This window comes from Ranitomeya imitator, chromosome 4 (assembly GCF_032444005.1).
Source record: "Ranitomeya imitator isolate aRanImi1 chromosome 4, aRanImi1.pri, whole genome shotgun sequence".
In the NCBI taxonomy this organism is placed as follows: domain Eukaryota; kingdom Metazoa; phylum Chordata; class Amphibia; order Anura; family Dendrobatidae; genus Ranitomeya; species Ranitomeya imitator.
In genome coordinates, this window is record NC_091285.1 from 723734171 (window position 1) to 723743902 (window position 9732).

Below are 9732 nucleotides of genomic sequence, written 5' to 3' on the forward strand. Positions count from 1 at the left end.
TGCCTCTAGTGTTGTTTGGAGAGGATTAGGGATTGCGGTCTGCAGAGTTCCCACGTCTCAGATCTCGTTCTATTATTTTGGGTTATTGTCAGATCACTGTATGTGCTCTGACCGCTATGTCCATTGTGATACTGAATTGCCTATCACAACAGGCAGCTGCCTTGGTTTTCACTGGATCTTCTGATGGTGAGGTCAGGCTTGTGCGGCAGGTTGCTGCCATTTCAGGGTGGTGTCTGGCTGTGGCTGCTGATCCCACTTGGGGAGACGGCACACTAGGATGGGTAAGAGTAGCAGAGGGGCTGTTGAGCACGGCTAGTACTCTGGCAGATGGTCACGGCCGAGACACTGGGCAGGCAGGCACGGCTGAGAAACAGGGCTGGCAACCACGGCTGATAAACAGGGCTGGCAGGCACGGCTGAGAAACGGCTAGCAGGCACGGCTGAGACACTGGGCAGGCAGGCACGGCTGAGACACTAAGCAGGCAGGCACGGCTGAGACACTGGTCAGGCAGGCATGGCTGAGACACTGGGCAGGCAGGCAGGCACGGCTGAGACACTAAACAGGCAGGCACTTCTGAGACACTGGGCAGGCAGGCACGGCTGAGAAACAGGGTTGGCAGACACAGCTGAGACACAGGGCTGGTAGGCATGGCTGAGACACTGGGCAGGCAGGCACGGCTGAGACACTGGGCAGGCAGGCACGGCTGAGACACTAAGCAGGCAGGCATGGCTAAGAAACAGGGTTCGCAAACATGGCTGAGACACAGGGCTGGCTGGCACGTCTGAGACACTGGACAGGCAGGCACGGCTGAGACACTGGGCAGGCAGGCACGGCTGAGACACTGGGCAGGCAGGCACAGTGTATGAAGGAACAGGATGGACCTGTTCACACAGGAGGTGCAGGTACAGATACAAGCAGGAAGGAATGAAGAAACAGGTTGGGACCTGTTCACACAGGAGAACCGCAAGGCTGTGGTTAAGAACTGTAGAGCAGCAAGAGGTTCTGCAGCAGCAGAACCAGAACCGTAGGCGTATGGAGCACAGGCAGAGCCGCAAGAGTACTGACCAGGGTAGAACCACAAGGAGCGGAGCCGCAGAGCAAGGGCAGAGCGGAGCCGCAGAGTGCCGAACGAAGCCACAGAGTGCAGAGACAAGAGTAGAGCAAAGCTACAGAGTGCAGAGCCGAGTGCAGAGCAAAGCCACAGAGTGCAGAGCAGAGTCACAAGATGCACAGCAGGGAAAGTAGCCACAGACAAGGAGACAGAGGTCGGACAGAGTTCAGGCAAGGTAATGGAACGAAAGAAGGTACAAGAACAAAGACACAGGGACCAGGATATTCTGCCTCCTGGAGGGCGGACAGACAAGTATTAAGCAAAGCAAGAACAAAGACACTGAGACTAAGATATACAGCCTCCTGTAGGGCAGACAGAGAATAACCAGGCAAAGCTAGGAGTAAAACCTCCAGAGAAGGAGGAACACAGAGCAAGACACCAACTGAGTTAAGACATTGCACAGGCAAGTTCCACAGGGTGGAGCTGCCGTAAATACTGGAGGCCTCTTGGTAATTGGTCAGGAACACATTAGACGGGTGCACCCTGATTCCATAAGAACCAGAGAGTTCTGGCGCCGCCCCCCTATACACACAGGAAGAATGCAGAGAGCAGAGGCACAGAATATGGAGCCGGCAGCAGACAAAGAACACAACATGACCTGGAGCAGTGAGTAAGATAGTGTGTTAGGGATGGGAGGCCATGCAGTGATGCCAGCAGAGTTTTTACAGTACCCCCCTCCCCCTTATGGCCCCTCTTCTTCAAACCCACCAGAATAACTTGTAGAAGAAGGATAGGAGCACATATAGTCAGAGCCATCACGACATTCCTCGGGTAGGATGAGGTAGGTATGACATTAGAGATCTCAGGTCACCAGTCTCTTTGAGTCCAGCAAGATCAGCTTCCTTTAGAATGGTGGAAAGCAGAGAAGAGCACACTTCTGTCTTGGGATCTTCACCCAATGGCCACATGGAAGCTGGAGGCAGACATACAGAAAGCATCTTCAGCCTTGAACCCTGAAAAAACTGGACCGCCTCTTCCGGATTAGAGGGATGAGTAAGTGCAGCGCCACAGAGATCTGGTCGTTGCAGTATGACACTCTGCCACTAAGGGGAGTGATGGTAGGTCTGATGGCACTGAAGGAGTTCTACTGTCCAGGTATCACCAGAACACATTACACTTCACACTCCGGCCACTAGGGGGAAAAAAAGGATTTATTGGGCCACTCCTCACACTGGTAAAACTAGGGGTTGGACAGGAAGTTAGTCAGAAGCTGACTGGGTTGGATCGAGGCAACATCCCGTGGCAGGGGGTGTTGCAGGGAGAAGACACAGGGGGGTCCCTGTCAGGCGTGGGAACCTGGCAGGTGCCTAGCGAACAGAGCAGAACATAACGGAACCGCGCCTGCACTACCCGCGGCGGTATCCTAAGAAAGAGACACGAAGGGAAGGTGTTATGATCAGGTGACCTTGGAGCAGCATGAAAACTTTCACTGGAGTAGGTGGTAACTATACTGACCGCAAACCCTGATCTTAACACCGCAACTAGAAGTAGCCGTGGGGTGTGCCTAACAAAACCTAGACACCTCGACACAGCCGGAGGACTAAATACCCCTATAGATGGAAATAGGAATTTCTACCTTGCCTCAGAGCAGAACCCCAAAGAATAGGCAGCCCCCCACAAATAATGACTGTGAGTAGTAGAGGAAAAGACACACGCAGGCAGAAAACAGGATTTAGCAAATGAGGCCACACTAGCTAAATAGGAAAGAATAGGACAGGATACTAAGCGGTCAGTATTAAAAACCCTTCCAAAAATATCCACAGCAGAAAATACAAAAACTCCACCATCTAACTAAAGATGTGGAGCGTATATCTGCATCTCCAGAGAATCCAACAAGACTGAGAAAACACTGACACAGTCTAAGCTGGACAAGAAAAAAACAAATGAATAGCACAGAATATAAGCACACTGCATGTGTGCCACAGAAAAAGAAACAGACACTTATCTTTGCTGAATTGGCAGCTAAGCAGGAGAAGCCAGAAAGTGATCCAACACTTCACAAGAAACATTGACAACTGGAAAGGACTAATGAATCCTGCACACCTAAATATCCCAGTCAGAACTGCAATCAGCAGATACACCTGGCCAGGACTGCGACTCAGAGACAACTGCATTCCCACCTACAACCACTGGAGGGAACCCAAAAGCAGAATTCACAACAGGAAGGGTATTGTGGAACAGTGAGAAACGAGATCAAGCACAAAGGAGAGCCAGTAGGAGTCGTGCCGTGAGACCGAGGCAACATCCTACTGAGGCGCGTAGCCGGTGGCCGGAACACCGCGGGAGTAACTGACTACGCTTTACTTCAAACTCCGCAGGACAGTTAATTATAGGTTGGCTGTCTACCTTAAATTTCCTACGAAGACATAGGGGGCAACGCGTGGAGAGGGGCGTCTCTAGGGTCCCGAAAGAGCTCCAAGCCTTCCCGTCATACGGGTGCGTCCTAGCCATAACATACTGGGGGACGAGAAACTAGTAATATCTGGAACAAGAGAGAGAGAATTAGAAAGAACGAACGAACGAGAACAGAAGTTGTGAGGAATATTCCGAATGCTCAGCAGGGTAGCACTACAACACACAGGCACTAGTGGTAGGCAACGATTTCCACCTGCAAAGGGAACTCTGGATGTGCCCATCGGACCGGCCTGTCTCAGACAGCCCTGTTAACTGTGCTCTGGATTGCGGATCCTGAAGTCTTCAGTAAAGAGGTAAAGAGACTGCAACCTTGTTTCCTCGTTATTGACTGCACCTCACACCATCACCATCTACCTTACTGGGAAGCCCTGGGGACACACTTCACCTGTGGGAAGGTATACCATCCAGCTGCCATTCCATCACCCCAGCGGACCCCACAGCAGCTTCGGTCACCCTGACCGAACACCACAGGTGGCGTCACGAAACCTTGACAGACTCCCATCACCTTTTATTGGACGCCCCTTAGCAGGGTTGCGGACCGGGTCTAGCCACCATGACAACCCCAGAACCGAACCAGAGAGGCCCGGTACCGAGAACCTGTGGCCCTGTGTCTGGGGGCGATCCAACTTGGCGTCACGAACAGGATCGTACTTAAGCCTGAGAATCAGGTCATGTGTGCCTTGGAACTGTGATTGAAACATGTTTGGACTGTGATTTATTGTGAGGACTGTGTATTGCTATCTGCCGCATGATTCCCGCCAAAATCGCCGCCATTGCTGTGCCACGAGGAGCGCAAGAGAAGAAGGAGGGCGTGATATGGGAGGAGATCGCGAAAGCGGCGTGAAAAGTAGCGACCGCCCCCTCTGACTACGGCTGCTGGATGACGAGCTCAGGAATGGAGGAGCTCAAACCCCAGAAAATGACGGAGCCTCATGTGTGTGCCGCTGCAGACCAAGGAGCAGAGCTGACGACCAGCGGGTACCTGAACGACGACGAAGTGACCCGGGATCACCGCAGCCCGGCGGAGCCCAACCAGGGCTTGCTGCCACAGGGGAACCTGGATCCCCTGGAATTGCCGGAGGAGGCATCGGACCACCCGACTCCAGACGTGGGGTCGGCGACGGCGAGGAAATGGAAGTCGGAGCTGTGCTGGAAGGCCGCCCAGGGGGAGCCGTGATCAGGGCCGCAGCGGACTCCAGCGTCCTCGTCAGCGGAGCTGACCGACATCGGTGGAACCACATCAGACGCAGGTACCAACAGCGACCCTGCCCCACCGACCGATCCGGCTCCGGTGACCCCTCACCAGCCTATTGATGACTGGTCTCCCTCTACTGAGATTGTGGTGGCGGCCCTTTACGCCATGAAGGGGATACTGCCCCCGCTGCCGACACCTCTGGGTACACCGATAGACATGAGCCCCAGGGGGGTGGTCTTTGAATGGGACGCTCCCCGGTTCCAACCAGACGCGTCCCGACAGGAGGGCTCCTACGTCATCAGGCTCACCTGGGATCAGTATAGATGGGGCTTGATTTCACAATGGGAAGACCGGGAAAGAATGGGACAGACCGTCTGACCAGAGGAACGGGTGCCCCTCGTCAATTGCTGCCCTGAGAGTTTGATAAAACAAGGGATTGTGCTGGCCTTCCACCGGGGGAGGGGTTGCGGCTTCATATTAGAGCCAGGGCTGTTGACCGAGGTCTATGTGACTAGCTGCAACGTGGAACCCCAGTCCCGCAGTGTACCTCCACTCCGAAACTTATACAGAGGGGACCATGTGACCTACACCCGCCACTGGAGTGAGCGAGGGTGGTATGCCAAGAGAGTCAAACGCTGCACGCTCATGGTCGCGCCATCTACGGTCACGACCGAGACTGGTGGCGGGACCCCGCTGACCCCTGACCCCACAGGACCCAGCACTACCACCCCGGCGTGTGGTGTTCTGCTTGCGGAGTCTGCCATCGGAATCACCGCTCGCGCTCAGACCGCTGCTGATCCGACGAAGACGGTGCTGGACGGTGACACAGAGCCAGACCTTCCCCGGCCGGGAAGTGGTCACCACCGGCTGATGTCGTGTCACCTATTACAGCACTTAACCTCGAAGAACCCAAAAAGATGTAAATAGTTAACTCTTTATCCTGTTTTTGCTGCTCTAAACCCGTCCAGGGTTATTTCTTAAAGGGGTCCCTTCGTTTACCTGGGATCCCTATTGTTTTGCATTTCTTTTTGCACAAGTTTATCATTGTTTTCAAAGACTGCCGGATCATGAACAGTGAATGATTCCAAAACTGTTTTGTATATAGTTTGCACCTTCTTAAAGGTGCTCCCTACCGGTTTTACAAAAGAAAGAAGACTTTGCGAAGATAATGCTTCTGGGGTTAGAGAGAGAGTCCTCCTGAGAACCGTAGAACGACAGTTGGTTGTTGGAAGAGAAACAATGACAGTAGGCCCGGCCCAGGAGCTAGGTGGTCCTGCATTGGTGAAGCTAGAAAGAAAAGTTGAGTTATTTATATAGTATTTTATGGTAGGCCTTTAGTGGGTTCAGCTTATACACCCTTAAAGGAAAAGTTAAATTATTGTTCAGAAATTGCACTTAGTAGAATACACGGCTGGGTGATAAGAGTTATTCATAGTCATAATGTTATTTAAAAATATTTAACTTTGTTTTGTTTGTAACGTTCAAGTGTCCTCACCTCCCATAAAGGGAAGCTTTGTTATATTTACTTGTTTTAAGCATTTCAAAATTTTGTATGTCTTTTGCTGAAATGTATTGTTGTTCTTCTTCCCAGTCCAGGAGTACTGGATTTAACTGGGGGGGGAGTGCAGCGCCCGAGAGATCTGGTCATTGCAGTTTGACGCTCTGCCACCAAGGGGAGTGATGGTACGTCTGATGGCACTGAAGAAATTCTTCTGACCAGGTATCACCAGCACACATTACACTTCACACTCCGGCCACTAGGGGGAGCAAAAGGCTTTATTTATTGGGCCACTCCTCACACTGGTAAAACTAGGGGTTGGATAGGAAGTTAGTCAGAAGCTGACTGGGTTGGATTCAGGCAACATCCCGTGGCAGGGGGTGTTGCAGGGAGAAGACACAGGGGGTCCCTGTCAGGCATGGGAACCTGGCAGGTGCCTAGCGAACAGAGCAGAACGTAATGGAACCGCGCCTGCACACCCCGCGGCGGTATCCTAAGAAAGTGACACGGAAGGAAGGATATTGTGGAACAGTGAGAAACGAGATCAAGCACAAAGGAGAGCCAGTAGGAGTCGTGCCGTGAGACCGAGGCAACATCCTACTGAGGCGCGTAGACGGTGGCCGGAACACCGCGGGAGTAACTGACTCTAGGCCTTACTTCGAACTCCGCAGGACAGTTAATTATAGGTTGGCTGTCTACCTTAAATTTCCTACGAAGACATAGGGGGCAACGCGTGGAGAGGGGCGTCTCTAGGGTCCCGGAAGAGCTCCGAGCCTTCCCGTCATACGGGTGCGTCCTAGCCATAACATACTGGGGGACGAGAAACTAGTAACATCTGGAACAAGCGAGAGAGAATTAGAAAGAACGAACGAGAACAGCAATTGTGAGGACTATTCCGAATGCTCAGCAGGGTAGCACTACAACACACAGGCGCTAGTGGTAGGCAACGATATCCATCTGCGAAGGAAACTCTGGATGTGCCCATCGGACCGGCCGGTCTCTGACAGCCCTGTTAACTGTGCTCTGGATTGCGGATCCTGAAGTCTTCAGTAAAGAGGTAAAGAGACTGCAACCTTGTGTCTTCGTTATTGCCTGCACCTCACACCATCACCATCCACCTTACTGGGAAGCTCTGGGGACTTTCTTCACTTGTGGGAAGGTATACCATCCAGCTGCCATTCCATCACCCCAGCGGACCCCAAGCAGCGTCGGTCACCCTGACCGAACACCACAGGTAGCATCACGAATCCCTGATAGACTGTATCACCACCTTCATTGGACGCCCCTTAGCAGGGTCACGGACCTGGTCTAGCCACCGTGACAGCCTCAGAACCGAACCAGAGAGGCCCGATACCGAGAACTCGTGGCCCTGTGTCTGGGGGCGCTACATAAGTCTCTGTCTTGGTATTTTCACCAAGTTCCCACTTGGAAGCAGAAGGCATACGTTTAGGAAGCCCCATCAGCCTGTTAAGGTACCGTCACACTCAGTGACACTGCAGCGATATAGACAACGATCCGACCTAAACTAGATCGCTGGAGCGTCGCTGTTTAGGTCGCTGTAGAGACGTCAAACACAGCAACTCCAGAACGATGCAGGAGCGATCCAGTGAAGTAACAGCGACTCACTTCTCGTTCTCGCTGGTTGTCAGCTCCATGTCAAACAGCCGGAGTGTACCGATCCGACACATTGCAGCGTAGGCAGATAGGCGTGTTTCTCCATAGGGAGACACCCAGGATGTGACGTCCCGGAATATAAACCGCGACTCTACAGCGATTCAGTCGTTCCATATTTTTTGAGAGCTGCGTCTTCACGTTCTGCATTTCCAGCATCCTGTCCGGAACGACCCTCCGCCAGCTACGATCCTCTTCTCCCGGGAGCGTCCTGTCCGGAACGACCCTCCGCCAGCTACGATCCTCTTCTCCCGGGAGCGTTCTGTCCGGAACGCCGTACTCCGTATACTGCAGGCGTCTTCATCGGTTCTTTTCTTGCTCATCAACGGTATGAAATATCTTTGAGTTGTTGTTTGTTTCTTCTGTGTATAGTTATGGCTATGCAGCAATGCTTATCTATGTACTAGGTAGAATGATGTATAAAACATCTCTGGCAGCCATCTTGTGCATCACACTATATGGAAAGGTAAACCAATTCTTTTGTGTCTGACTTGGCTTGGCTGGCTTGGCTTGGCTGGCCCTGGCCTGCTCCGCTAGTTAATTAAATCAGCACACAACATAACGGTAATATAAAACTTTTTTTTTTGACCAACTATAAAACAAAACAAAACAAAAAAGGAAACACAAAATCAAGTCCTCCCACGGCGGTGGGCCAACAGGTGTCGCAGGGTCCATCCCTGCTGCCTAACTTGCTGGGACATGTGTGTCGCGGCCTCCAGCAGGCGCGCTGCCGTCCTCTCCAGCAGCTTCTGCTTGGTCGGCAGCTGTCTCATGGCGGGCGTTTCTGTGGATAGAAGAGGTCGGAGAACGGACGGTGATTACGCTGCAAATACGGCATGTGTGAACATACCCTGAGATTTACTACACACTCAATTTGGTCCTGTCCCAGAGGGCGTGAACGTTGTTTTTTCTCGCTGTCAAATGTGACATCCCACCGATAACCCCTCCCACTGTCTGTATACTTATGGAGAAGGGACGCCGGTTGTTCATCCCCGGAAGAAGCGGAAGAGCTGCTGACCTGCCAACCCCTCGCTCGGGCCACAGCTAAAAGGAGGCAAATACATATCTGGTTAACAACTGAACACGCTGTGGGGAAGCGCTTGCAGTTTTGGTCACTTACGAATGCTCGCCTCTGGGGAGAACACCGCCGACCCGGGGGAAGAAGACGAGTGGTGGAAGGGAGGTGTTGAGGCTGGCGGAGGGGTGCTAGCGCGCCTGGTCCTTACTGCGTCTGTAATGTATACAGTATTTCAGCTCCCCTCTAATGTCCCGTATGCAGTAATAAAATCGCAATGAATGATGGTTTACATACGTGACGGCCCGGGCTGTGGGCTGCCGCTGGTGGCGGATGAAGTGCTGCTGGCTGGTGCCTGTTGCCGGCGCCGTCTCTCTACACAAACATGAAAGAACCGCAATATTTAGACACCAAAAGTACAGGGCTCCAGACTAAAAAAAAGAAACCTAGGCACCATTGGCGGCAAAAGTTAGGAGCCAAATGAAATTTTTAGTCGCCAAATGTACGTAGATATATAGAAAATAGAGATCACTCTTCCCAGTGATGCTATACTCTGCATTGTCTGGGGGCTCTGGTGTTCAATGCTCTGCGTGGCCTGGGACACGTATTATTGCATCACGCGAGTCTCCCGATTCCCCCCTCCCGGCAGCGTGCGTCACCCGATTCCCCCATACTGGTACTTGCCTCGACTTGTCTCCGCCCGCAACTCTGCCAGAAGCTGTGGGGTCTTAAACTTGAGGTCCGCCCACTTCTTGCGCAGCTGCAGCACACTGCGGCGGATGCCAAATCGCCTCTCCATCTGCCCAGCAATGCGGAGCAGCACCTCC